General features: G+C 42.0%; 1 pseudogene; it reads left to right on the plus strand.

The window, feature by feature from the left end:
• Window positions 1-5,360: 5,360 nt before the first annotated feature.
• Window positions 5,361-5,887, plus strand: LOC150009732 (coiled-coil domain-containing protein 32 pseudogene; annotated as a pseudogene).
• Window positions 5,888-24,080: the final 18,193 nt, after the last annotated feature.

Raw genomic sequence — 24,080 nt, forward strand, 5'->3', positions numbered from 1 at the left:
ATGATGCAGGGGGAGGGATGCGAAGGTATCCTTTGTGCACAATGTATTTAGGGAGGAGAAAGCTGAGTAGAATCTGGTAATTCCTAAGACACCAAATCTGATCTTTTGTTTTATGGTTACACCATATCAGAGGGGCTAATAAGGCATTTACCCCATGCACCTTTGTTCAGCTATCACATGGATTCTTGGTTCATTTCTGTCTCAGCTGAAATCATGAAGCCTCACCTGGAAGCTGAGCCCTGTTCAGACTCTGTGTTGGGCCTGTGGGGAAGGGTCTGTGGGGAAGGGCAGCCTTGCAGCCATTCTCATTGCTGTAGAGCATGTGCTTGGGGAGTCCTGCTCCTCAAACTCCTGTCCAGAAGAAGCTCAGGCAAATGGTCTGTGTGTGTGCACCCGTGTATGTGTGCACAGTGATAGGTGGACATCAGGGCAGGCATTAGAGAGGTATCTGATCACTGGGAAGCCACTCAGCTGGGACCCCTGGACAGTTCTGGTCCCCTTCTGGGAATCTGGCAGGATGGGAAGCATCCTTTACCAAAAGTATTCTGAATAATTAGGGAGGTTTGCTAAGCGAGAGTGAAGAGTAAGGAAGGATAAAAGGCAGGTCTGAGGGTTTGGAAGAGAGATAGAAACAGAAGCACAATCTATGACCACATAGGTGACGACCAGCCCATACCAGTTCTGAGACTCAGTGTCCTCATCTCCAAAATGAGCATCAGAACACCTACCTCAGTAAATGGCAGCTTATCAGTAATAGACTCAGAAATGGGAATCAGAACCTACTCCTGTTGGGGGGGTAGAGTTCTAAGGGGGTGGAAGTTGTCACACATTAGCATCAATGTGGAACTAAGGTCAGGATTTCTTTTAATCAAACTCCTATACCCTAGAGCCTTCGAATTTGTCATTCCTGTTGCCTGAAACATCCTTTCCTGTTGTGTGAATATTTGTGGAAAGAGATGCTGAGATTAAGTCCATCAAGCAGGATGAGTGGCCAGCAATGAATGAAGGACTGTAACTCTCTCTGGCAATCAGCGATTGTTCACAGCCCGACCATTCCTTTTATTGGGTTGCAGAAAAGATTTTTTTAAAGTAAAACTAAATAGAAACTAAAAAGGCTTACATGGTAACAAACATTCTTCCCACTAAAAAGAATAAACATTAACCTATAGAGCTACAGAACTAAAAGGCTTACATGATCCCACTAACAGGGATAAACATTAACCTATAGGGCTACAGAGCAAAGCGGTAAATCACAAAAAGTCCAAGGGTCTGTTCCACATCTGATATAGTTGCTATGGGAGAGAGGAGACACTAATTTTCAAGCTTCTTTGTGCTTAGAGACTTGTAAACTGCCCCCCAAGAATTGTGTATGGGTAAGGGTCCAAGGGTCTGCACCACATCCGATGTTATCACTATGGGAAAGGAGGCTTTGGTCTTCAGCCCTCTCCGTTCCCTTGATTCTGTGACTCAGCCACCAGGAGCCACGTGCAGCCGCTGGCGTTGGCAAGACTCGCTTGCAAGTTCTTGCAGGCTGAGGTCACAGGACACCTGGGCAGGGGGGCCCGCTTTCAGGTCCCCCTGGCAGAGAGCTTGTGACTTTCACCTACACTTTCCCCCCACTGCTATTTATCTTTCAAGTTTCAGTTTAAGTGCTTTTTCCTGTGAAGCTCCCCCCAACACTTGTCCAAGACCAGACTGGGCTTCTGTGAACTGACAAGGCTCCTATTTTCAGTGTGTGGCCTTGTTTAGTATTCTGCTCCCACAATCATCCCTGGTTAAACAAAGAGTGTGTAAGCATTTATAGCGAATAGTTGGTGCTTCATGTCTGTTGAACAGGTAAATGACTACGTGAATGAATGAATGAATGAATGAAAAGTTTGGAACACCTTCCTGACATCCAACAGGGGTGGTGGCTATGGATTATGTTCAGAGCATGGTGTTTCAGGATGATTTGTTTTTTAAAAATCCTCACCAGAGGATATGTTTATTGATGAGAGAGAGAGAGAGAGAGAGAGAGAGAGAGAGAGAGAGAGAGAGAGAGAGAGAGAGAGAGACATCAATCAGTTGCCTCCTGTATGTGCTCCGACCAGGGATTGAACCCGCAACCTAGGTATGTGCTCTGACTGCTGACTGGGAATTGAACCCTCAATCTGTTTGGTATATGGGACGACACTCCAATCAATTGAACCACCCAGCCAGGGCTCATTGTGTAGTTAATGGTTCCCAGAGAGGAGCCCATTCTGCAGCTGTCTTGGCTCCCCAGCCACTCAATCCCCACCAGTTCCCTCTAGTCCCTACTTCCTGCCTCTGAGTCTCTCTTCCACCTCCTGGAATCTGCTTCACCCTCTGTTGCAGCAGCTCTGTCTTCTTTCCTGTGATTTATCACCAAAACACCTCTCGCCATTCTCTTTCATTTGTCTGCTTTCAATAATTATTTAAGCTTTATTAAGTATTCGTCAAGTAAACTGTCAGCTCTGGAAGTTTGCTTATTGTAGTCAGAGGTTTAGAAAGGCAATTTGTATGCATCTCAGAGCTCACACAGAAAATCCTCTCTCTGGATTGAAATGATGATATGAACACGGTGTTTTATGAGATAATAGAGAGAAGGTTCCAACTTCTAGGGTTGGATATGTTTTTTCCTCCCTCTGGGCTTTCCTGAGGAAGAAATATGCAAGCAGCTCAGAAGGCTGGGTACTGCAAGTGGGGGGTAGTGGAAATATATTCACTGTGGGAAGTTGAGAAGGAACAGATGAATGGTCTAGCTCAGATGGCTTTTAAATTCATGAGGTTGAGTGCAAGCCAAGTTAAACACCACTGGGCTCCATAGTTCCCTGAACTCTGCTGAAATGGAAGATTAATCTGGTTGTAGGGCACTGGAGGGATGCCACCAGCCAGGGGAAAGCAAGGAAGGCAGACAGCCCAGTGAGGACACAGTTGCTACAGTGTAGGTAAGAGATAATGTCCTAGACCAGGGCAGACAGTGGCAAGGATTCAGAGGGTAGAGTCTTTGAAGAGGGTGAAAAACACAGGGCTATAATAGCATAATAGGAGTTGTACAATCCTTTTTATTGTTTTCATAGTTTTCCTATGTAGAAATCAAAGCCCCAAAAAGTCATGGAAGAGGACTTGTTTTTGCTTGTCTGGCATCCATTAAGTCTCTTTCTTGGTAGAACAGCCACCAGATTTTCTTTTGGGGAAATCACCTGTCCTCTAGTTTCAGTTCATGAGGTTGAAGTAGCATTGATGACACCTCCAGCTTCAGAGGTAAGCATGCATCCCAGGTTTGGCTGGTGGGTGTATTTTAGTCCCCTGATCAAAGTCGTTTTCATGTATGGAATGGCTTCCTGAGCAAGGCCAGAGCAGGGCCACTCAACTCTGAGGATTTGTTTAGACAACTGAGGATGAGAAGTACTTTTTCTCATGGGGCTTGAAACTGTGAGAGTTTTAATGTGTGTAAGCTGGGGCTACTAGGGGCCTCCATGAGGGGAGGGCCTGCCTAAAACTGGAGCCAATGGAGAAGAAAGGATAATTGGGAAGAGAAATTGAGACTGATGGCATTATCTAGGCCTGGACCTGACTATTCTTGAAGACCCAACACCCGTACTTTTCAGTTACATGAGACAGAAGGAGCCTATATTATTTTTATTATTATTACTTTTATTTTTTTATTACATTATTTTAAGTGGTGTTTCTATCACTTGCAACTATGACAATCTTGATCAATGCAGCCATTGATGGGAAAGGGCGTAATGATGACAATGACGATTTTGGGAGGTGGAATTCTGCACTGTTCCTACATGGATGTTGTGAGGGAGAAGTGCCTAGAGAAAGACATACAAAGAACAGCATTCTGGTCACCTGAAAGTCACCTGGAAACCAGCAGTCTGGACAAGTGCCCTGAGATTAAGATCTGGCTCAGCAGCTCAACTCTGAGTGAACATGAGTAAGTCCTGAACCTCTCTGGGCCTCAGAGCCACACCTGTACTTGGGGACATTAATTTATGGCTGTAATTTTTTGGTGAGAATTAGAAATTACTACCATGCTTTATAAATAAAAAGAAGCCTATAAACATGCTGTTGTTACTATTATTACTTTTATCAAAATATCCCATAGTTAGGGTATCAGGAGAGGTAAATGCCCACCTGTCAGAGGTATCAAATCAAACAACAGACAGGTTGCTAGACTAGATGGTTTTTAGGAATATCAATGAAGGAAATGTACATTTCCAAAGCAACGACTAGGAGTCTGGAGCTTGGTGTCTGAATTTTTGTTCATGCACTAGGTCCCAGTGCAGCTTTGTGGTTGACTTGCTGTCCGCATTTGACCACTTGGGAGCTACAAAGTCCTTATTCAAGGCCATGCATGGGGCCAGTACAGACGTGGGATTCAGAAAAGTAGTAGTAGTCAAAACTCAGGAAGCTGATAGCAAGAAGGGAAAAGATCTGGAATAGGAAATTGTTCAGATCTGGCCTTCAAGAGAAAAGACAGTGTTCATAGGACCTGCCTAAGACACAGCTATGAGATCCTCAAGTAGGGAGGAGGCCTGGTTTGGTCAACTGGCTCAACCTCCTAGAGTCTCAACTGTGTTAAAGCCCGTTAATTAATTAATTAATTAATTAATGGAACATTTATTGAATATCTATGTGCAAGGCCTTAGACTAAGCATGTGAATATGAATTAGTTACTGTCTCTTCCCTTAAAAAACTTCATCCACTGGGGGACATATTTATGCAAATAACTCACCTCAGTACAATGTAATATGTTCTAAATAGGTCTGTGATCAAGATGTACCTCAGAGGGATCTAGTAAAGAGAAATGGTTTTATACCAGAGGAGGGACATCTGAGCTGGGCTTTGAGTAATACATAGGAGTTTATCACATGCACAAGATGAGGAAAGTGTGTACCTGCAGCAAGGTAGAAAGGCACACATAGTCGGTGTATTTGGAGAATAAATAATTGGTGGATCTGGTTGGAGCCCGGGAGGTGGTGTATATAGATGAGCTCAGAATTCAGTAGGGCCAAAGGATGAGGAAATGCTAAGATAGGGTTTGGGTATTATCCTGGGTGCAATAGGTGGCTTTTGAAGAAATTTAGCTCTGGGAGAGACAAGGTCAAATTTGGAATTTGTAAAGCTGGCCCTTGCTGCTATTGGAGGATAGATTAGAGGGCACCAGGCCTGACATAGGGAGGTCATTTGGTGAGGGGGTGGCTGTTGAACATAAGGGCAGTGACAATATGAACTTGAGTTAGGACAATGTTCGAGAAGCTGCAAAATTCAAGATCTGGGATTTCTACCCGCCTGAGAGACAGAGCTGAGCTGAGGCTTTGCGGGCTGCTGAGCAGGCTGTTGCACTCAAATTCCAGATGAAAATGTTTGAGAGCATTGACTCTACAGCCACAAAACCTGGCCCAGATATTTGGGCTGAAATCTGTTCCTTTCTGCCAAATCCTGACCCAGAGGATGGTGCCAAAACTGCCTTCTCAGACTCCTTTATGGGTTCTTACCCCGCAGGCACAGGCCAGAGGGAGGCCCCAGACTTTGCTACTCAGCCAGCCGTAAAGCCCTGGGCTCCCTCGCAGGATTCAGAAGTATATTTAGCATTTCTAGAGAAGAAACTGAGATGAATCAAAGGTTCCAATCAGGAAGTGACTCCTAAGGACATGCTTCGAACCCTGGCCCAAACCAAGGAGGAATGCTGGGGTCAGTCCCTCCAGGAAAAGTTAGCATCAGAGTTCTTCGTGGATGGACTTGATTCTGATGAGAGCACCTTGGAACATTCAAGAGGTGGCTCCAACCAGATAAAATAGCCCTCAGTACAGAGGAGGTCCAATATCCGATTCCTCCAGAGTCACAGGTTGAGAAGCCAGCAGCAGAGGAACAATAAATTACACACACTTACCCGTACACACATGCTTGTGTGGAGCAGCTGTAATGAGTCCAGAGGAACCAGTGGAGAGCTCAGCAGTGGCAGCAACAAGGACAAAACCTAGGAGGGAGAAAACCCAACCTTCCAGTCAACAAAGCAAACAGCTGTGGGCTCCTGAGGACTTGCTTGGGGCTGGCATGTGTGACTGTCTTGTAAGACATGAAGTGACTGACCCAGTGCGTCCTGGATCAGAATATTGCTTTTCTGTATGTCTCAAAGCTTGCTAGAACTCTGGTCCTGTATGTGAGAAGTCTGCTAAGAATCTAGTGAAGGACCCAGGTGTAAGTGTATTTGGAGAAACTGATGCCCTTGTGTACCATGTATAAGTTAAATGAGCCATATTTTTCCTTGCCTCTTCTGGAATTTCGTGCCTGTGTCCCAAGTATTTCCTTGGTAACTTGTCAGGAGTGACGAGGAAAGTGAAGTCTGCCTCCTTAAATCCAAGCCCCATTTCGGGATTCTCTAACAAGTCCATAATAAATGTGGGGACTTTAGGAAGAGAGCCTGGGCTTTTCCTTTGATTTGTTCCTTGTGAGGAAAATGGACAAAAGAAGTATGAAGAGGTAGGTGTGTATATTTAAAAAAAAATTTCATGTAGGGTTTCTCCCCTAACTTCTTCCTGCACTTAAAAAGGGCTAATTTCCAAATTAGATTTGCAAGTATGGTTTTGTTTTTTGATGCCACTGCTTAAATAGTTCCCTATTTGCTACTTATAGAAGCTTTTTTGGCTGAGCCTCCTTGTTTATGGTGTTCTTGTTTAGTTTGTGTTGTCCATATAAAACCTTTTTCATCATAAAAAATAAAATTCAAGATCTGGGGTCTGAGGAGCCTTCACAGTCCCATCTGCTTGTATACATCCAGGGATGGGGGACTCACTATCTTATGGGACAACCAAGCCCTTCCTCAGCTTCCTTATAGTTCTGAGTTTCCCAGAGATCACTCTGAAAGCAGTGGCCCCTCCACCATTCTTATCTATGGGCTTTTGGAAGGGAGAGATGAAACAGCTGACTGAAGGAGGCTGAGAAGACTGGCCAGAGCAAGCTCCTCCCTGCAAAAACACAGTGAAGATGGGGGCAGCTCCAGTGGGGAAAGGAAATCAAAGATGTTATTATGCTTTGTGCATGGGAAGGCAGAGAGAAAGAGCAAAGACCAGATTCCTTCTGCCTTGGAATCTTCTTTGGGATGCCACTGAATTTCTCCATCCTTCAGAACAAAACATACAACCCAGAAATATCCATTTGGAAAAGGACCTCACACCATCTAGGCCAGAGGTCAGTAAACTTTTTAATAAAGGGCCAGATAGTGAATATTCTAGGCTATGCCAGCCATAAAGTCTTGGCTACAATCACTCAGTCGAGTCGCAGCAGCTATAGACATTCATTCATTAAATGAATGAGGCGGCTGTGTTCTAATGACAGTCTTTACCAAAACATGGGCAGCCCTATGGCTGTTGTTTGCCTACCCCTGATCTATACCAATTCACTCAGAGGAGAAACTGAGGATTTACTTTGAAACAAAGCAAAATTCCCTAACATTGAACAGTTCCTTGACAGCACATGATCAATAAATATGTATTAAGTTGAATCAAAACAATATATGTCACCTTCTTTTGTATAACAGAAATTAGTATTGATGAATATATTACTGAAACTTGTAATCCTAATCTATGGGAACAAAAGGTTGAATTGTTTAACTTTCTTTATTTTTTTTTCTTTTATTTTTTGGTTTTTCAATTACAGTTGTCCCATTTTTCCCCCATTGCTCCCCACCGCGGCCCAACCCTTCTCCCGCAATCATATCCCTCCCCGTTGTCCATGTCCATGAGTCATTCATACAGGTTCCCCGACTAGACCCTTCCCTTACTTATCCCCCTTCTCTCCCTCCCTCCTCCTCCCTACTGACTACTATTCTACTCTTTGTCCTATTTAGTTCGTTTGTTTGTGTTGTTCTTTAGTTTCCTGTATTAGGTGATATCATATGGTATTTTTCTTTCTTTGCCTGGCTTATTTCACTAAGCATAATTCTCTCTAGTTCCATCCATGTTGTTGCAAATGGCAGGAGTTCCTTCTTTCTCTCTGCTGCATAGTACTCCATTGTGTAAATGTACCACAGTTTTTTTATCCACTCATCTACAGATGGGCACTTAGGCTGTTTCCAGTACTTAGCTATGGTAAACAGTGCTGCTATGAACATAGGGGTGCATAAGTTTTTTTGAATTAGGGTTTTAGGATTTTTCGGGTATAATCCTAGCAGTGGAATCGCTGGTTCAAAAGGCGGTTCCATTTTTAGTTTTTTGAGGTAATTCCATACTGTTTTCCGTAGTGGCTGCACTAGTCTGCATTCCCGCCAACAGTGCAGTAGGGTTCCCATTTCTCCACATCTGAATTGTTTAACTTTCAATGTTAGGTATAATAGCAATGGGCTTGAGCCCACATGAAGAAAGAAAATGTCCATATATTTCCAATTCTTCTTCTAATGCCCTTGATCCCCATGGTTTGGCTTGTTGGGTGGGTTGGGATTTAGTGGGGATGCAAGAGCTGATTGGACAGGCAGTACTAAAGCTGCAATTTAGTGGTGATAGAGCAATGGGGTGAAGTCAGTTTAGTTTTATTTTTCTCACTTGAACTAGGATCTCAACAGTTGCAACGAGACACTTTAAAATAAGATGACCCATAGTCAGAAACCAGAAGCAACTTGAACAAAGGTCTTTGACTCTCTAAGCTTCAGTTTTTTCATTGTAAAATGGGGATAATAGTGCTTTCCTCTTAGGAATGTTTTAGAATTCAATGAAACTCTGAATGTAAGGCACCTCATATTAGGCTGGGTACATAGTGAGGCATTATTTTGTTGTTGTTGCACTATGAAAATGACACATTCGCAGTGATGGCCATAGCACACCAACCATCTGTAGGCTGTGGAGTTTATTTGTTATATCAGGTCCTTCTTTTTATTAATGTGTGTGCAGAGGTTAGGATCAATGTACAAGGGATCACATGTGCAAGATGCTTAGCAAAGTGTCTGGCACATAGTAAGTACTCACTTGATTTTTTAAAATCTGGGGAATGAAAGATGCAAAATCCATGGTTGTGAATCTGCTAGACAGCGGCAAGACAGATCATTTGCTTGGGAGTGGCAAAGAGTAGCTTATCTACTGCTCTTTTGCACTTCCCAATCTAAGGGCAGAAATCAATAGTCTATTACTAATAATCTTTCTGAGGCTTTGGTGGGGCCATAGTATGCCAATCCTGGAAGATTCTGGGACACCCCTCTTCCTTCCATCCTTCCTTCCTTCCTTCCTTTCTTCCATCCTTCCTTCTTTCCTTCCTTCCTTCCTTCCTTCCTTCCTTCCTTCCTTCCTTCCTTCCTTCCTTCCCTTCTTTCCATCTATGCATCAGAGCTTGCTCTGTGCTACTTGGCCTTCAGGTTTCCACTCACAGCTTGCATTATAAAAGACATCCATCCAGTCTCCTTCCCTCCAGAGCATCATTGTCAGAGTGCGTACTGCAGCCCTTCCCAGCACTAGGATACTGGCATTTGTCCGCTAACTCTGGCTTCCTGAGCCTCTCTGAGCTGGAGTCTTCCAAAGGCTCACCAGATCCTATTGTGCCTCCTGCAGGAATGCTTTGGAGGGTTACACTAGTAATCTGTCTGCCTAAGGCTTCGTTGTCTCCAGCACGTCCTGGGTGAACCTCTTTCCCTTTGGTTTCTGCTCCTATAAAAGCCAACCCTAATTTTCCCAACAGGTGTACTCAGTTTCTATGGCTGGCCTCTGACCCTGACTAGCATAGCTCTTCCCCATCAGGCAGGGCACACAACCCCTGATCTTGTTCCTCAACCAATTGATAAGAAGGTTTGGAACCTGCAACTACAGTAGTGCTGATGGCCCAACCTCAGGTGTCACTATTGCCTGGATTCTCTTGGCAGTGTCATGTGCCCAGTCTCTACAAGGGACCCTTGTCACTGTTTTCCACATGGCACACCCTCAACCATGGCCTGGGCCCTGTTCCCTTCTCTCTCGAATTCTTGTGGAGTCCCCAAGACCAGTGGGTTACTTAGAGATCCCTTGCTCCTATCGGGGGCCAGGCTGCCAGACTGGGGGGTGGGCTGGGGGGGGGGTCATTGGGTCTAGTAGGAGGGTGGGTACCGGAGAAAAGCAGATGGGTGGAGAAATCAGGAACTCTTGGTCCAACCTAGACATATAACTCTCCTGGCTGCTGTGAAGCCTTTTAAATGTTTTGACAATCCCCAATCCATCAGAGCCTTTAATTGGGTTTTGACTGAGTTGTTCTATATGTAAATACCAGTTACTGGTGACGTTGTTTATAGCCAAACTGTCTGTTTATGCAAATTGTGTTCCAAGATCATAGCGTTTTCATTGCAGGATGAAAACATGCCTTTTATTTAATACCCAAAACATTTTCTCCTTGGGCTGGGTTTATATTCCTCTTTGGCTTTTAAATACAGCACAATAATTTGGTGAGCAGAAGAGAGGTGGGTCCTATCCAGCTGAGGCCACAGGGCTCCCTGAGGAGAAGGGGGTTCCCTGGATCCATGGAGTGTATCTCAGACATGTCAGCCCAGCATCCCCCCAAAATAGACAGGGCGCTCATTGCCCCTCAAAGCAGCCAGGCCCAGATTTGGGCAATTATTATAAAGAATGGCTTGGCATTTGCCTTCTTGAAACTGACTCTCTGCTCCCACAGAGTCTCCCAGGATTATGCAACTCTCGTGTCTCATTCCCCTCACAGTAATCTCCTCAAAACCCAGAGGGGACTTTTAGAAAAGCAGATCTGTCCTAGTCTCTCCGGTCTCCCTGCCTGTTGCTCTCAAGATAACCTCCCTTCCTGTCTGGTCTCTTGCATGACCCTCTGAACCCCGTGATAAGAGTCCATCTTTCACTCTGGGCGAGGTTACCCTGGAACCCTACACCCAACTTCACTGAGTCATTTCACAGCTTTGTCCCTGGCCTGCCAAATGGTGCTGAAGAAATGAAATGTCACAGACTGGTGCCTTGACACACTCATGCATCTCAGCATTTACCAAGTGCACCAGGTTCAGTCTCGGTGACACAGCGGTGACCAGCACAGACAAAGGCCTTGCTCTCATGGAATTTATCTTTCAGGGTCGCTCACACACAAACTCCCAGCCTTCAGCCCCAGCTGGGGGATGCTTGCTCCTGTAGGTCCACTGCAGGCAGAGCTCTAACCTTTCTTTTCACCAAGCTCACTGCCACCATTTCCATCTGCTTTACAGATAAAATTATAGACAGCAGGAAAATTCCCTCTTCTTCCTCTTCCTCCTGACCTGAAACCCACACCTTCCTCCTCCTCCCTCATCAATTCAGAGGAAAAGCCTATAAGGAAGGAGAACTCACCTATATCCCAAGACCAGTTCCTCCACCCATTCAGGGGTTCTGCTGTTGTGCCTGTCAGACCTCCTGCACTTTTATCCTTGGCCTGTCTGCTGTCTGCCATCACCATTTCCATGTTTGGAATAACAGTTTTGTAACAACACTCTGTCAATGCCTGCACAGAGGTCCTCAAGCGTCAACAGCAGCAGATGACTAGGCCATGCCACAGAGCAACTAATGCAGTCTGTGATGGGGTGATCCCAGGAATCAATATGTTTTGAAACTTCTCCCAGGTGATTTTTTAATCAGCCTGGTTTGAAAATAACTACTATTGTCTTAGTGCTTCCTTTCCCACCACAGAAAAATCTATTCAAAACTAGCCCAAGATACTGTCTCCATTTTCCATCTTCTGACTGACTCCTCAATCTATTGACATCCAGCTTCATCCCATCAATTTGCTGAAATTGCTCTGAAAATGTCATGTCACCCTCTATATCTGCATCGAGCTGACACTTCTCATTCACTGGAGTGAGTACTGGAATGTGTGATGACATTGATCACCTGTCCTTCCTGCAGTGGCCTCTCTGTCCCCTGGGATCCCAGCCTGGGCTACTTCTGCATTTGTTCTTCTCAGGCTCTTCTCTGGGCTTCCCTCCCTTTAGCTGCTGTGGGATACTGGTGTTCCTAGCATTTTATTCTCTCTTCCCCCTGGATGGGTTAATCTATTAATTCTGTCTCTACACTGATAGCTTCCTAATGTCTATTTCTAGCCCAATCTTTTTTGAGCTCCAGATCCTTTCCTCTCATTACCTGTTGAATATTTCACATGCCTTCTCTCCAAACAAGATGCCCCTCATTTACTCCACATCTCCTTATATGACATCATCAGGGCTCCAAAACCTGAAACCCAGGCATCATCATAGTCTCTTTTCTCTTCTTCTTCATGTGCAGTTGGTCACTGGATCCTGAAAATTCTAAATACCTATAGAGCCTCTCTGCTCCTTGCCAGCCTCTATCAGCACTGCCAGAGTTCCTGAGTTTTCTCTTTCTTAGTCCCACCTCCATTAAGTCATTCTCCACATGATCATCACATTGATCTCTATAAAGTCTGACCATCACTTTCCACCTTAATCTCACTTTTCAAATATTCTGTAGTACAAGATTCTTGAGATGTGTGGTAGTTACAATAGGGTAGGGGTATCACTCACAGAAAGTGCCAGTAGATAAAGGCAAGTGTCCCTGTAATGCAGGCAAAGACAAGATTGTCTGTACACAGTGAATAACCAGAATAAGAGGCAGTTTTGCCGACCTTCAGGTCCTGTGAATTGACCTTCAGTTTCCATGTAGTTACCTCACTGCTCCCACAGGTACTTGAGAAAATTCCTTTTGCAGTTTTTTTTTTTTTTTTTTCCCTCCAAAGTGAAGTGGAGATAGATGCTGGTTATGTGCATGTTGACCATCATGTGCCAGAAATGGATGGTAATCCCAATACATCTCGGACACTTCCCTCAAGAATGACTGAATCCAAAGGTGGTCTAGGCTTAATGCTCACTCAAAGTCTATCCTGAAGCCTGGCTCCTGCCTCTCGCTCTCTCTTCAGCCTCATTGTCTGCCACCCCCTATCTCACACTGTATACTCCAGCCACACTGAAGTACCTGCAGGTACATAATTGAGTCATAATCTCTTTTGTCCCTGTGCATTTACCCATGCCTGGAGCCGGGGTATTTCCTACTCATTTTTAAGACTCACTCAGTGTATATCCAAATTAATGACATGAGCTTCAATATGACAGATGATGTTGAGTTGCTGAAATGGTAGTTTATTGGCAAAGCGAATGTGGTATTGATAGTTTCAGGGAAAGATCCTTTGAGTGTACTATGTCCATTTTATGATGGAAAATCTTCTTTTTTCATTTTTATAAAAATTATTATTTTTTTTAAATTTTTTTTTCTTTCTCAATTACAGTTGTCCCATTTTTCCCCGATTGCTCCCCCCCAACCAGCCCACCCCTTCTCCTGCAATCATATCCCTCCCCATTGTCCATCTCCATGAGTCATTTATACATGTTCCTTGACTAAACCCTTCCCTTACTTATCCCCCTTCTCTCCTCCCCCCTTCCACCCTATTGACTGCTATTCTGCTCCTTGTCCTATTTAGTTGATTTGTTTATGTTGTTCTTTAGTTTCCTGTATTAAGTGATATCATATGGTATTTTTCTTTCTTTGCCTGGGTTAATTCACTAAGCAGAATTCTCTCTAGTTCCATCCATGTTGTTGCAGGAGTTCCTTCTTTCTCTCTGCTGCATAGTATTCCATTGTGTAAATGTACCACTGTTTTTTGATCCACTCATCTACAGATGGGCACTTAGGCTGTTTCCAGCACTTAGCTATTGTAACAGTGCTGCTATGAACATAGGGGTGCATAAGTTTTTTGAATTAGGATTTTAGGATTTTTCGGGTATAATCCTAGCAGTGGAATCGCTGGTTCAAAAGGCAGTTCCATTTTTAGTTTTTTGAGGTAATTCCATACTGTTTTCCACAGTGGCTGCACCAGTCAGCATTCTCACCAACAGTGCACTAGGGTTCCCATTTCTCCACATCCTCGCCAGCACTTGTTTGTTGATTTGTTGATGATAGCCATTCTGACTGGTGTAAAGTGGTATCTCATTGTGGTTTTATTTTTTTTAAAGATCTGATGTTACTTTTAAAAAAATTTATTTGTTTGTTTATTTATTTTTAGAGAGAGGGGAAAGGAGAAAGAAAGGGAAAGAAACATCACTGTGTGGTTGCCTCTCACTTGCATCCCCAACTGGGGACCTGATGTGCAACCTAATAATGTGCCCTGACTGGGAATTGAACCAGCGACACTTGGCTCGCAGGCTGATGCTCAATCTACTGAGCTACAGCAGCCAGGGCCTTCATTGTGGTTTTTATTTGCATCTCTCTGATGGCTAGTGATGTTGAGCATTCTTTGATGTGTCTATGGACCTGCTGTATGTCCTCTTTGAAGAAGTGCTTGTTCAGTTCCTTTGCCCATTTTTTAATTGGGTTGTCTGTTTTCTTGATGTTGAGTCATATAAGCTCTTTATATATTTTGGAGATCAGTCCCTTGTCTGAGATATCATTGGCAAATATGTTTCCCCATATGGTTGGTTTCCTTTTTCATCTTGCTGATGTTTTCTTTGGCTGAGCAGAAACACTTTAGTTTGATGTAGTCCCATTTGTTTATTTTTTCATTTATTTCTCTTGCCTCAGGAGATGTTTCTGTGAAAATATTGTTATGTGGGGTATCTGAAATTTTACTGCCTATGTTTTCCTCTAGGACTTTTATGGTGTCACGGCTTACATTTAAGTTTTAGATCAATCTTGAGTTTATTCTGGTTTTGGTGTAAGTTAGTGGTCTAGTATCATTTTTTTGCACGTGCCTGTCCAGTTCTCCCAAAATCATTAGTTGAAGAGGCTCTTCTCACTCCATTTTATGTTCCTTCCTCCTTTATTAAATATGAGTTGACCGTATATTCCTGGGTTAATTTCTGGGCTCTCTATTCTGTTCCATTGATCTATAATTCTGTTCTTATGCCAGTACCAGACTGTTTTGATCACAGTGGCTTTGTAGTATTGTTTGATGTCTGGTGTTGTGATTCCTCCTGCTGTGTTCTTCTGTCTCAAGATTGCTTTTGCTATTCGGGGTCTTTTTTGGTTCCATATGAATTTTTGGAGTATTTGTTCTGGGTCTGTGAAATATGTCATTGGTATTTTAATAGGGATTGCATTGAATCTGTAAATTGCTTTGGGTAGTATGGCCATTTTGATGATGTTGATTCTTCCCATCCAAGATCATGGTATTTTCTTCCATTTATTTGTTTCTTCCTTAATTTCTTTCTTCAATGTTGCATAATTTTCAGTGTCCAGGTCTTTTATCTCTTTGGTTAAGTTTATTCCTAGGTACTTTATTTTTCCTGTTGCTATAGTAAATGGTATTTTCTTTTTTGTCTCTGTCTCTGATATTTTATTGTTGGTGTACAGTAATGCCTTAGTTTTCTGTATATGTATTTTGTATCCTGCTATTTTGCCAAATTCACTTATTATATTGAGTAGTCTCAGTGGAGTTTATAGGGTTTTCTAGGTATACTATCATGTCATCTTCATATAATGATAGATATACTTCTTCTTTCCCAATTTGGATGCCTCTTGTTTCTTTTTCTTGTCTGATTGCTGTGGCTAGGACTTCCAACACTATGTTGAATAGGAATGAAGAGAGTGGACAGCCTTGTCTAGTTCCTGATTTCAGGGGGAATGCTTTCAGTTTTTGTCCATTGAGTATGATGTTGGCCTCAGGCTTCTCATATATAGCCTTAATTATGTTAAGGTATGCTCCCTCTATTCCCATTTTGCTGAGTGTTTTCATCATAGATGAGTGTTGTACTTTATCAAATGCTTTTTAAGCATCTGTCGATATGATCATGTGGTTTTTGTCTTTAATTTGGTTTAGGTGGTGTATTATATTTATTGATTTGCGAAAATTAAACCATCCTTGCATCCCTGGGGTGAATCCCACTTGATCGTGGTGTATGATCTTTTTGACGTATTGCTGGATCCTGTGTGCCAATATTTTATTGAGGATTTTAGCATCGATGTTCATCAGTGATATTGACCTGTAGTTTTCTTTTCTTGTTGTGTCTTGACCTGGTTTAGGAATTGGGGTAATACTGGCTTCATAGAAAGAGTTTGGGATTTTTCTCTCTTCTTGGATTTTTTGGAATAGTTTGAGGAGGGTAGGAGTTAGTTCTTCCCTAAATGTTTTGTGAAATTCACCTGTGAAGCCATCTGGTGCAGGGCTTTTGTGTGCCGGGAGATTTTAGATTACTCTTTCAATTTCACTCTTTGTTATTGGTCTCTTCAGGCTTTCTACTTCTTCTTGATCAGTTTGGGGAAATTATATGTTTTTAGAAATTTGTCCATTTCATCTAAGTTGTAAAGTAGTAATTTCTTACAATCCTTTGTATTTCTTTGATATTGGTTGTGATTTCTTCTCTTTCATTTCTGATTTGTTTATTTAAGTCCTTTCTCTTTTCTTCTTGATGAGTCTGGCTAAAGGCTTCTCGATTTTATTTATTTTTTCAGAGAACCAGCTCCTATTTCTGTTAATCTTTTGAATTGTTTGTTTAGTTTGTATGTCACTTAATTCTGCTCTGATCTTGATAATTTTCTTCCTTCTACTCACCCTGGACTTTGTTTGTTGTTGTTCTAGTTCTTGTAGCTGAAGGGTTAGATTTTTATTTGAGATTCTTCTATCCTTCTCTGATATGCCTGTAATGCTATGAACTTTTCTCTAAAGACTGCTTTTGCTGTGTCACATAGGTTTTGGGCTGTTGTGTGTTCATTATCATTAGTTTCTAGAAATTTCTTTATTTCTTCCTTGATGTCATTGTTAACCCATTCATTATTTAATAGCATGTTATTCATTCTTCATGAGTTTGGATGTCTTTAATTTTTTTTCCTTGAGGTTGATTCTTAGTTTCAAGGCATTGTGGTCTGAAAAGATGCTTGATATGATTTGAATTTTTTTGAATTTGTTGAGGCTTGTTTTGTGTCTTGTCATGTGGTCTATCTTTGAACATGTCCCATGTGCATTTGAAAAGAATGTATATTTTACTTCTTTGGGGTGAAAAGTTTTATATATATCAGTTAAGTCCATGTGGTTTAATGTGTTGTTCAATGCCTCAATATCCTTGGTGTTTCTTTGTTTCAAAGATCTGTCTATTGTTCATAATGGGTGTTAAAGTCCCCTACTATGAGTGTGTTGTCGTTGATATTTTTCTTGTAGTCTTCTTGTATTTTCCTTATATATTTGGGTGCTGCTATGTTGGGTGCATATATGTTTACCAGGGTTACATCTTCTTGATGGATTTTCCCTTAAGTATTATGAAATGTCCTTCTTTGTCTCTTTTTATGGCCTTTGCTGTGATATTCATTTTGTCTGATATAAGTATTGCTACCCCAGCTTTTTTTTTCATGTCTGTTTGCTTGGAACACTTTTTCCATCCCTTCACTTTCAGTCTGTGTAAATCTTTTGTTTTGAGGTGTGTCTGTTCTAGACAGCATATATGTGGGTCATGTTTTCATATCCATTCCACTACCCTATGTCTTATAATTGGAGCATTTAATCCATTTACATTTAATGTTATTATTGACAGGTATTTATTCAGTTCTTTTTGTACCTGTGTTTCTCTCCCTCTCTCTTTTCTTCCTTTTTCTTAAAGCATTCCATTTAGCATCTCTTGCAATGCTGGTTTGTTAGAGATGTATTCTTTTAGTCTTCCTTTTATGGAGAAACTTTATTTCACTTTCCATTTTGAAAGAGAGGCTTGCTGGGTAGAGTAGTCTTGGCTGTAAGCCTTTGTTTTTCTTTGCTTGAAATATTTTTTTGCCATTTCTTCTGGCTTGTAGTGTTTCTGTTGAGAAATCAGTTGGTAGCTTTATGGGAGCTCCCTTGTATGTTATATGCTGTTTTTCTCTTGCTGCCTTTAGGATTCTCTCTTTGTCTTTGAATGTTGCCATTTTAATTATGATGCATCTTGAAGTGAGCCTTTTTGGGTTCATCTTCATGGGGACCCTCTGTACTTCCTGGACTTGAATGACTTTTTCTCTCGTGAGGTTTGGAAAATTTTATGTCAGTATTTTTTCTGTCTGGTTTTCTATCCCTTGTTCCTCCTCTTCTCCTTCTTGTATTCCTATGATTCTAATGTTGTTTAGTTTCATGTTGTCCTGCAGATCTCTTAAACCCCCTTCATTCTTTTTAACATTTCTCAATTTGTTGTATTGTCTGAGAATTTTTTTCTACATTGTCCTCTAAGTCACTGATCCGATCCTCTGCTTTGTTTATCCTGCTTTTGATTGATTCTACTGTGTTCTTCAGTTCAGAAATTGTATTCTTCATTTCTTCCTGGTCTTATTAATAGTTTCTATGTCCTTTTATATGTTGGTGTAGTTCTCTGTAAGTTCCTTGTAGCTTCCTTGCAATTCTTTGTAGTTTCTTTGGAGTTGCTGGTAATTTCCATGGAGTTTGTCAGTTTTTTTGAGATTGTCAAGGTCACTGAGCTTCTTTGTAACCATTCTTTTGAATTCCATGTCTGATATATCTATTCCATCTATCTCTCTTTCTGGGGATTCCTCTTTTCCTTTCATTGGGAGGTTGTTTCTGTGTCTCCCTATGTTGGATTCTTTTTGTTTGTTGTTGTTTATTAGGTCTGTCTTCTTTGATTTCCCGCCTTTGTGGTTTGAGATTATTTATAGGAAACCTGGGGGATTCAGTGGTGCAGTCTCTTTGATCTGCTGAGTCTGACGCTCTTGGGATGCCCTTTATGCCATTTGTTTAAACTGTCTGATTGTATTTCAGTTACTCTTTGGTGGATCCTTCCCACTGGCTATTTGATTGAGAGTCACTCTTCCCACCTTGTCTTGAGTTTTTTCGTGGAGATGCTGTTAGAGCATAAACACACAATGCAGGTAAGAAACTCACACCCTCAAAAATATCCCCCACCCACAATCCCACTATCAGCAGCAAATGAGCCAGTATTAATATAAATGTAGAGAGGTTAAGACTATTATACTATAGGAGAAACAGATAAGAGTTGTTTTAAATGAAGGAAATATGATTTTTGAGAGGGAAGATGATAGAATAATAATAGTAGCAAGTAGGGTCAATGCTATGCGAGACAGTGAGTAATATTTATACTGTATGTTGAAAAAGGGAGGGAATAATGCAGAATGAAGTGAGAAAGTGGAAATGTATAGTATTAGGTTTATATAGCAGTTATATGCTCTATGTTTAGTGTGAGAGGGAGGATAAACTAAACAGACAAACAAACAAAGAAACAAAAATTAAAGAAGAAGGATAGGAGGTCAAGAAGGTACAAGTCAGATTAAAGAAAGAGTTTAAAACAAAGGGAAGAAAAAAGGGAAGAAAAGAAAAAAAGAAAGAGTATTTACTCAGTTAAACATTTGAGCACAGTCTTCTTCTTCTGGATCAGCCCCTGGTCAAAATCCCATGGGTTTCAAATCTTTTCTGGTTTGTTGGCTGTGAGGAGATCCAGCTTGATCCTGGGGTTGCTAGTGTCTCACTCGTGGGCCTGCCACCGCTCTGCTGTGAGCCGCACTTAGTTGAGTCCCCTCACCCCTGGTCCTGTGGCACCCTCAGCCCTCCTCAGGCCTGTCTAACAATGCTGTTCTGCTGGTGGGCCAGCATGCACCTGCCAATAATCTCTGCTCAGCCTCAAATCCTATCTCCATTTCCAAGCTGCAGCACTGGCTCGTGTCCCTGCTTGTACATCTGTCCACGCCACCGGCTCGCCTGTGGTCCTTACCGAGTTTGCAGTTCTGCCACAGGTTTCCCATATGGGCCCCTCTCTGTGGCTCAGTTCTGCCCCTTTGTTTCATGGAGCATTGATGCGAGCACCCAAGTGCAGACCTGTCAGCCCAGGGTTGCCAGCCAAGGAAGTCCCCACCTAGACTCAGTTCATACAGTTTCTCATAGTCTGGGCTGTTCACTGTCTTCCCATCCCATGCCTCTGGCTGTTTCAGCCAAACCTTATTGCTGACTCCCTCCAGTACTTTGCTGGTTGGTGTGCCCTTGGCAGGGGGAAGGCTCCAAGTAGATCCCAGTGAATGAGCTGGGACAGCAGCTGTCCCTTTCAGGTGTGGTGAGGAAGAGGAGCTGGGCTGAGAGGCACAGCAACTCAGCCTGGTGACTCAGCCTGGTGAAAGAGGCCGAACTTTCTGCTCTCCTTCACACTGCTCCCACATTCTCTTCCCTGTTTGCGCTGTCTGAAATCTGCACTCACTCAATCCTCTCCATGTTTGCACTCCAAGTCCTTCCATAATGGGAGCAAACAGACAACACCACTACCTACTCCGCTGCCATCTTTTGCAGAACCACCGAGATTTTTTTTTTTGTCTTTAATTTTTGCCACTCTAATTATGATGTGTGTTGTTGTAGGCCACTTTGCGTTCATCTTATTTTGAACTCCTGTGCTTCCTGGACTTGTGTATTTTTTTCTTACACCAGGTTAGAGAAGCTTTTAGTAATTATTTCTTCAAATAGGTTCTCAATTCCTTGCTGTCTCTTTTCTCCTTCTGGTATTCCTATGATGAAGATATCGTTATGCTTGGTGTTCTCCCAGAGGTCCATTAAATATCCTCATTTTTAAAAATTCTTTTTTTTTAAAGGGGAAGATGGTGGAGGAGTGAGGGGAGGCTGCGCTTTTTGGCTCCTGAGACCCGTCTGTAGTTTGGACTAATTACAGACAGAACATCTCAGTGAGCAGCTGGACACTGGCAGGCGTCGAGCCTTGGCATTGCTGGATTAGAGAAAACCATCTGGGAACAATCTGTTTAGTGAGGATAGCGGAGGAAAAAGGGACGAGACGGGATTTCTGACTGGGGTAGCTACCCGAGCTGCAGCTGTAAGTACACAAAGGCTTTTTGGAGACCACAGGCTTCCCCAGAGAGGAATGAGGAGGAGAGCGGATCTCTGCCCGCTGGCAGAGACAGAACTCGATGAGGTGGCATTGGTGCTGAAAGAAAAGAAACAGTGTACTGCTGTGCATTTAAGAAAGTAATTTTCCTTAATATTTTTCTCTTGTGAACTGTGGAAAGGGGACAAAAGTTTGGGGGAGACAGGACATTCTTGAGGAGTGCAGGTGCAGAAGAGCACTGACCCATTCCCCAACCCTCCCCTTGGGTCGTGCGGGCACGCATAGGGAAGTGCCCTCATTCACTGGCCCAGGTAGGCAGGGCCACGCGTCCAGGTGCCCCTCGGACACACCCCAACAGACATAAGATAAGTGTCCCAAAGGGCGCAGGTTGGGCCCTCTGGGCACGCAGAAGACCATGCACAGACACCCCTGGCCAGCTCCAGTGGGCACTAGGCCAGAGCTCAGACCACTTGATCAGGCTCTGCTCGTGCCCGCCCAGGCAGGTGCGGGAACGGCGGGCAGAAGCGACTGACACGCTCATTTCCACTGTGCACAAGTGTCTGGGACCCTGCCCCAAGAGGCAAAAGAACAACTCCTGGAGTGTGGCTCAGCAGGCCTAAGGCTAACGCTCAGGCCACCTTGCACGCTCATGGGCACGCGCGCCAAAGCACCTCGGCCGGCTCCAACAGGCGCCAAAGGAACATGCTGTGCAGGCTATTGCTGGCGCACACCGTTGCTGCAAGGAACAGGAACCTCTGGCCTGCCTCATTAGAGCAGCTATGGATGCAGAAAAAGATGATGACACACAATGCTGAACTGAGTAAAAACATTCCTTTTATATACTTTTTTAATTTTAATTTTAATTTTAGTTACTTTATTTGTATTTTATTTTATATTTTTTAATTTCTTATTTTTAATTTTAAATTTAACTTTAATTTTAATTTTTACTTTAAAAAATTTTTTTTGCCTTAAAAACTATATCTTTAATTTGTTTCATACAATCTCTCCTTCTCATCCTTCCTTTTTAATTTTTGCTTATTTGTTTGTGTGTCTAGTTTAGCCCTTCTTTCACACTAAATAAATACAATATAACTACTATATAAATCTAATACTATTAAATACCACTTTCTTACTATATTCTGCATTCTTCCCTCCTTTTCTTCTATCATTATTAACATACAATGTAAATATTAACTACTGTCTTGCATAGACTCAACTATTATTAATCTATCATCCCCTCTCTCAAAAATCATATTTTTCCTCCTTAACAACAATTACTATTTATTCTTCCTATAGTATAAAAGCTCTAATCTCTCTTCATTTATATTAATACTGGCTCATTGGCTGACGATAGCGGGATAGAGGGTGGGGGATATTTTTGAGGGTGTGGGTCTCCTGACTGGGCTGTGGGCTTATGTTTTTAACAGCATCTCCACAAAAGAACTCAAGACAAAGTGGATAGAGTGACCCTCAATCAACTAGCCAGAGGGAAGATCCTAACAAAGAGCATATGAAATATAACCAGACAGCATAAACAAATGACATAAAGGGTACCCCAAGAACATCAGGCTCAGGAGCTCAAAGAAACTGCACCACCGAAACCCCAAGTCTCCTATAAAGAATCTCATACCACAAAGGTGAGAGGTCAAAGCAGACAAATCCAAAAAACAAAAACAAACAAGAAGAATCCAACATGGTAAGATGCAGAAACAACCTCTCAATGAAAAGAAAAAAGAAATCCCCAGAAAGAGAGGTAGATGGAATAAACATAGCCCAAATGTCAGACACGGAATTCAAAACAATGGTGGTGAAGAAGCTCAATATACTCGACAACCTCAAAAACAACTATGACTGCCTCCAAGGAAGTTACCAACAGCTCCAAGAAAATGACAGGGAACTTGCAGAGAACTACACCAACATAAAAAAGGACATAGAAACTATTAACAAGAATCAGGAAGAAATGAAGAATACAATCTCTGAACTGAAAAACACAGTAGAATCAATTAAAAGCAGACTAAACGAAGTAGAGGATCGGATCACTGAGCTAGAGGATAATGTAGAAAAAAATTCCCAGACAATACAACAAAAGGAAAAAAGATTGAAAAAGTACAAAGAAGATGTAAGGGGATTACAGGATAGCATGAGGAAAAACAACATCAGAGTCATTGGAATTAAAGAGGGAGAATTAGAACAAGGAACAGAAAAGCTGATAGGAGAAATAATGACAGAAAATTTTCTCAACCTGATGAGAGAAAAAGTCATGCAAGTTCAGGAAGCACAGAGAGTTTCAATGAAGTGGAACCCCCAAAAACCCACTCCAGGGAAAATCATAATTAAAATGGCAACATTCCAAGACAAAGAGAGAATCCTGAAAACAGCAAGGGAAATATAGCAAATAACATACAAGGCAGCTCCGATAAGGCTATTGACCAATTTCTCAACAGAAACACTATAGTTAGAAGGGAATGGTCAAAAATATTTCAAGCAATGAAAAACAAAGGCCTACGACCAAGAATACTCTACCCAGCAAAGCTGTCATTCAAAACGGAAGTTGAAATAAAGAGTTTCACAGAAAAAGGAAGACTAAAAGAATACATCTTCACCAAACCAGCATTGCAAGAGATGCTAAAGGGCATGTTTTAAGAAAAAAAAAAAAAAGAAAAGAAAAAAAGAAGAGAAAAACACAGGTACAAAGGAAAATGAATAAATACATGTCAATAATAACCTTAAATTTAAATGGAACAAATGCCTGAATTAAAAAACATAAGGTAACAGAATGGATAAGAAAACAGGACCCACATATTTGCTGTCTACAAGAAAGACACCCCAAAACAAAGATTTACATAGACTGAAAGTACAGGAATATAAAAAAGTATTCCAAGCAAACAGACATAAAAAAAAAAGCTGGGGTAGCAGTTTTCATATCAGACAAAATGGATTTCAAAGCAAAGGCAATAAAAAGAGTCAAAGAAGGACATTTCATAAAACTTAAGGGAAAATCCATCAAGAAGATGTAACCCTGGTAAACATATATGCACGCAACATAGCAGCACCCAAATACATAAAGCAAATACTAGAAGACCACAAGAAAAATATCAACATACTTCAGACAACTGTATGACAAGAAGTTTGACAATCTAGAACAAATGGACAAATTTCTAGAAACATACAACCTTCCAAAACTGAATCAAGAAGAAGTGGAAAGTCTCAACAGACCAATAACAAAAAAGGAAATTGAAACAGTAATCCAAAATCTCCCTGCACACAAAAGCCCTGGACCGGATGGCTTCACAGGCGAATTCTACAAAACATTCAGGGAAGAACT

The sequence above is a fragment of the Furipterus horrens genome, unplaced genomic scaffold (assembly GCF_987537825.1).
Source record: "Furipterus horrens unplaced genomic scaffold, mFurHor1.1.pri manual_scaffold_5, whole genome shotgun sequence".
In the NCBI taxonomy this organism is placed as follows: domain Eukaryota; kingdom Metazoa; phylum Chordata; class Mammalia; order Chiroptera; family Furipteridae; genus Furipterus; species Furipterus horrens.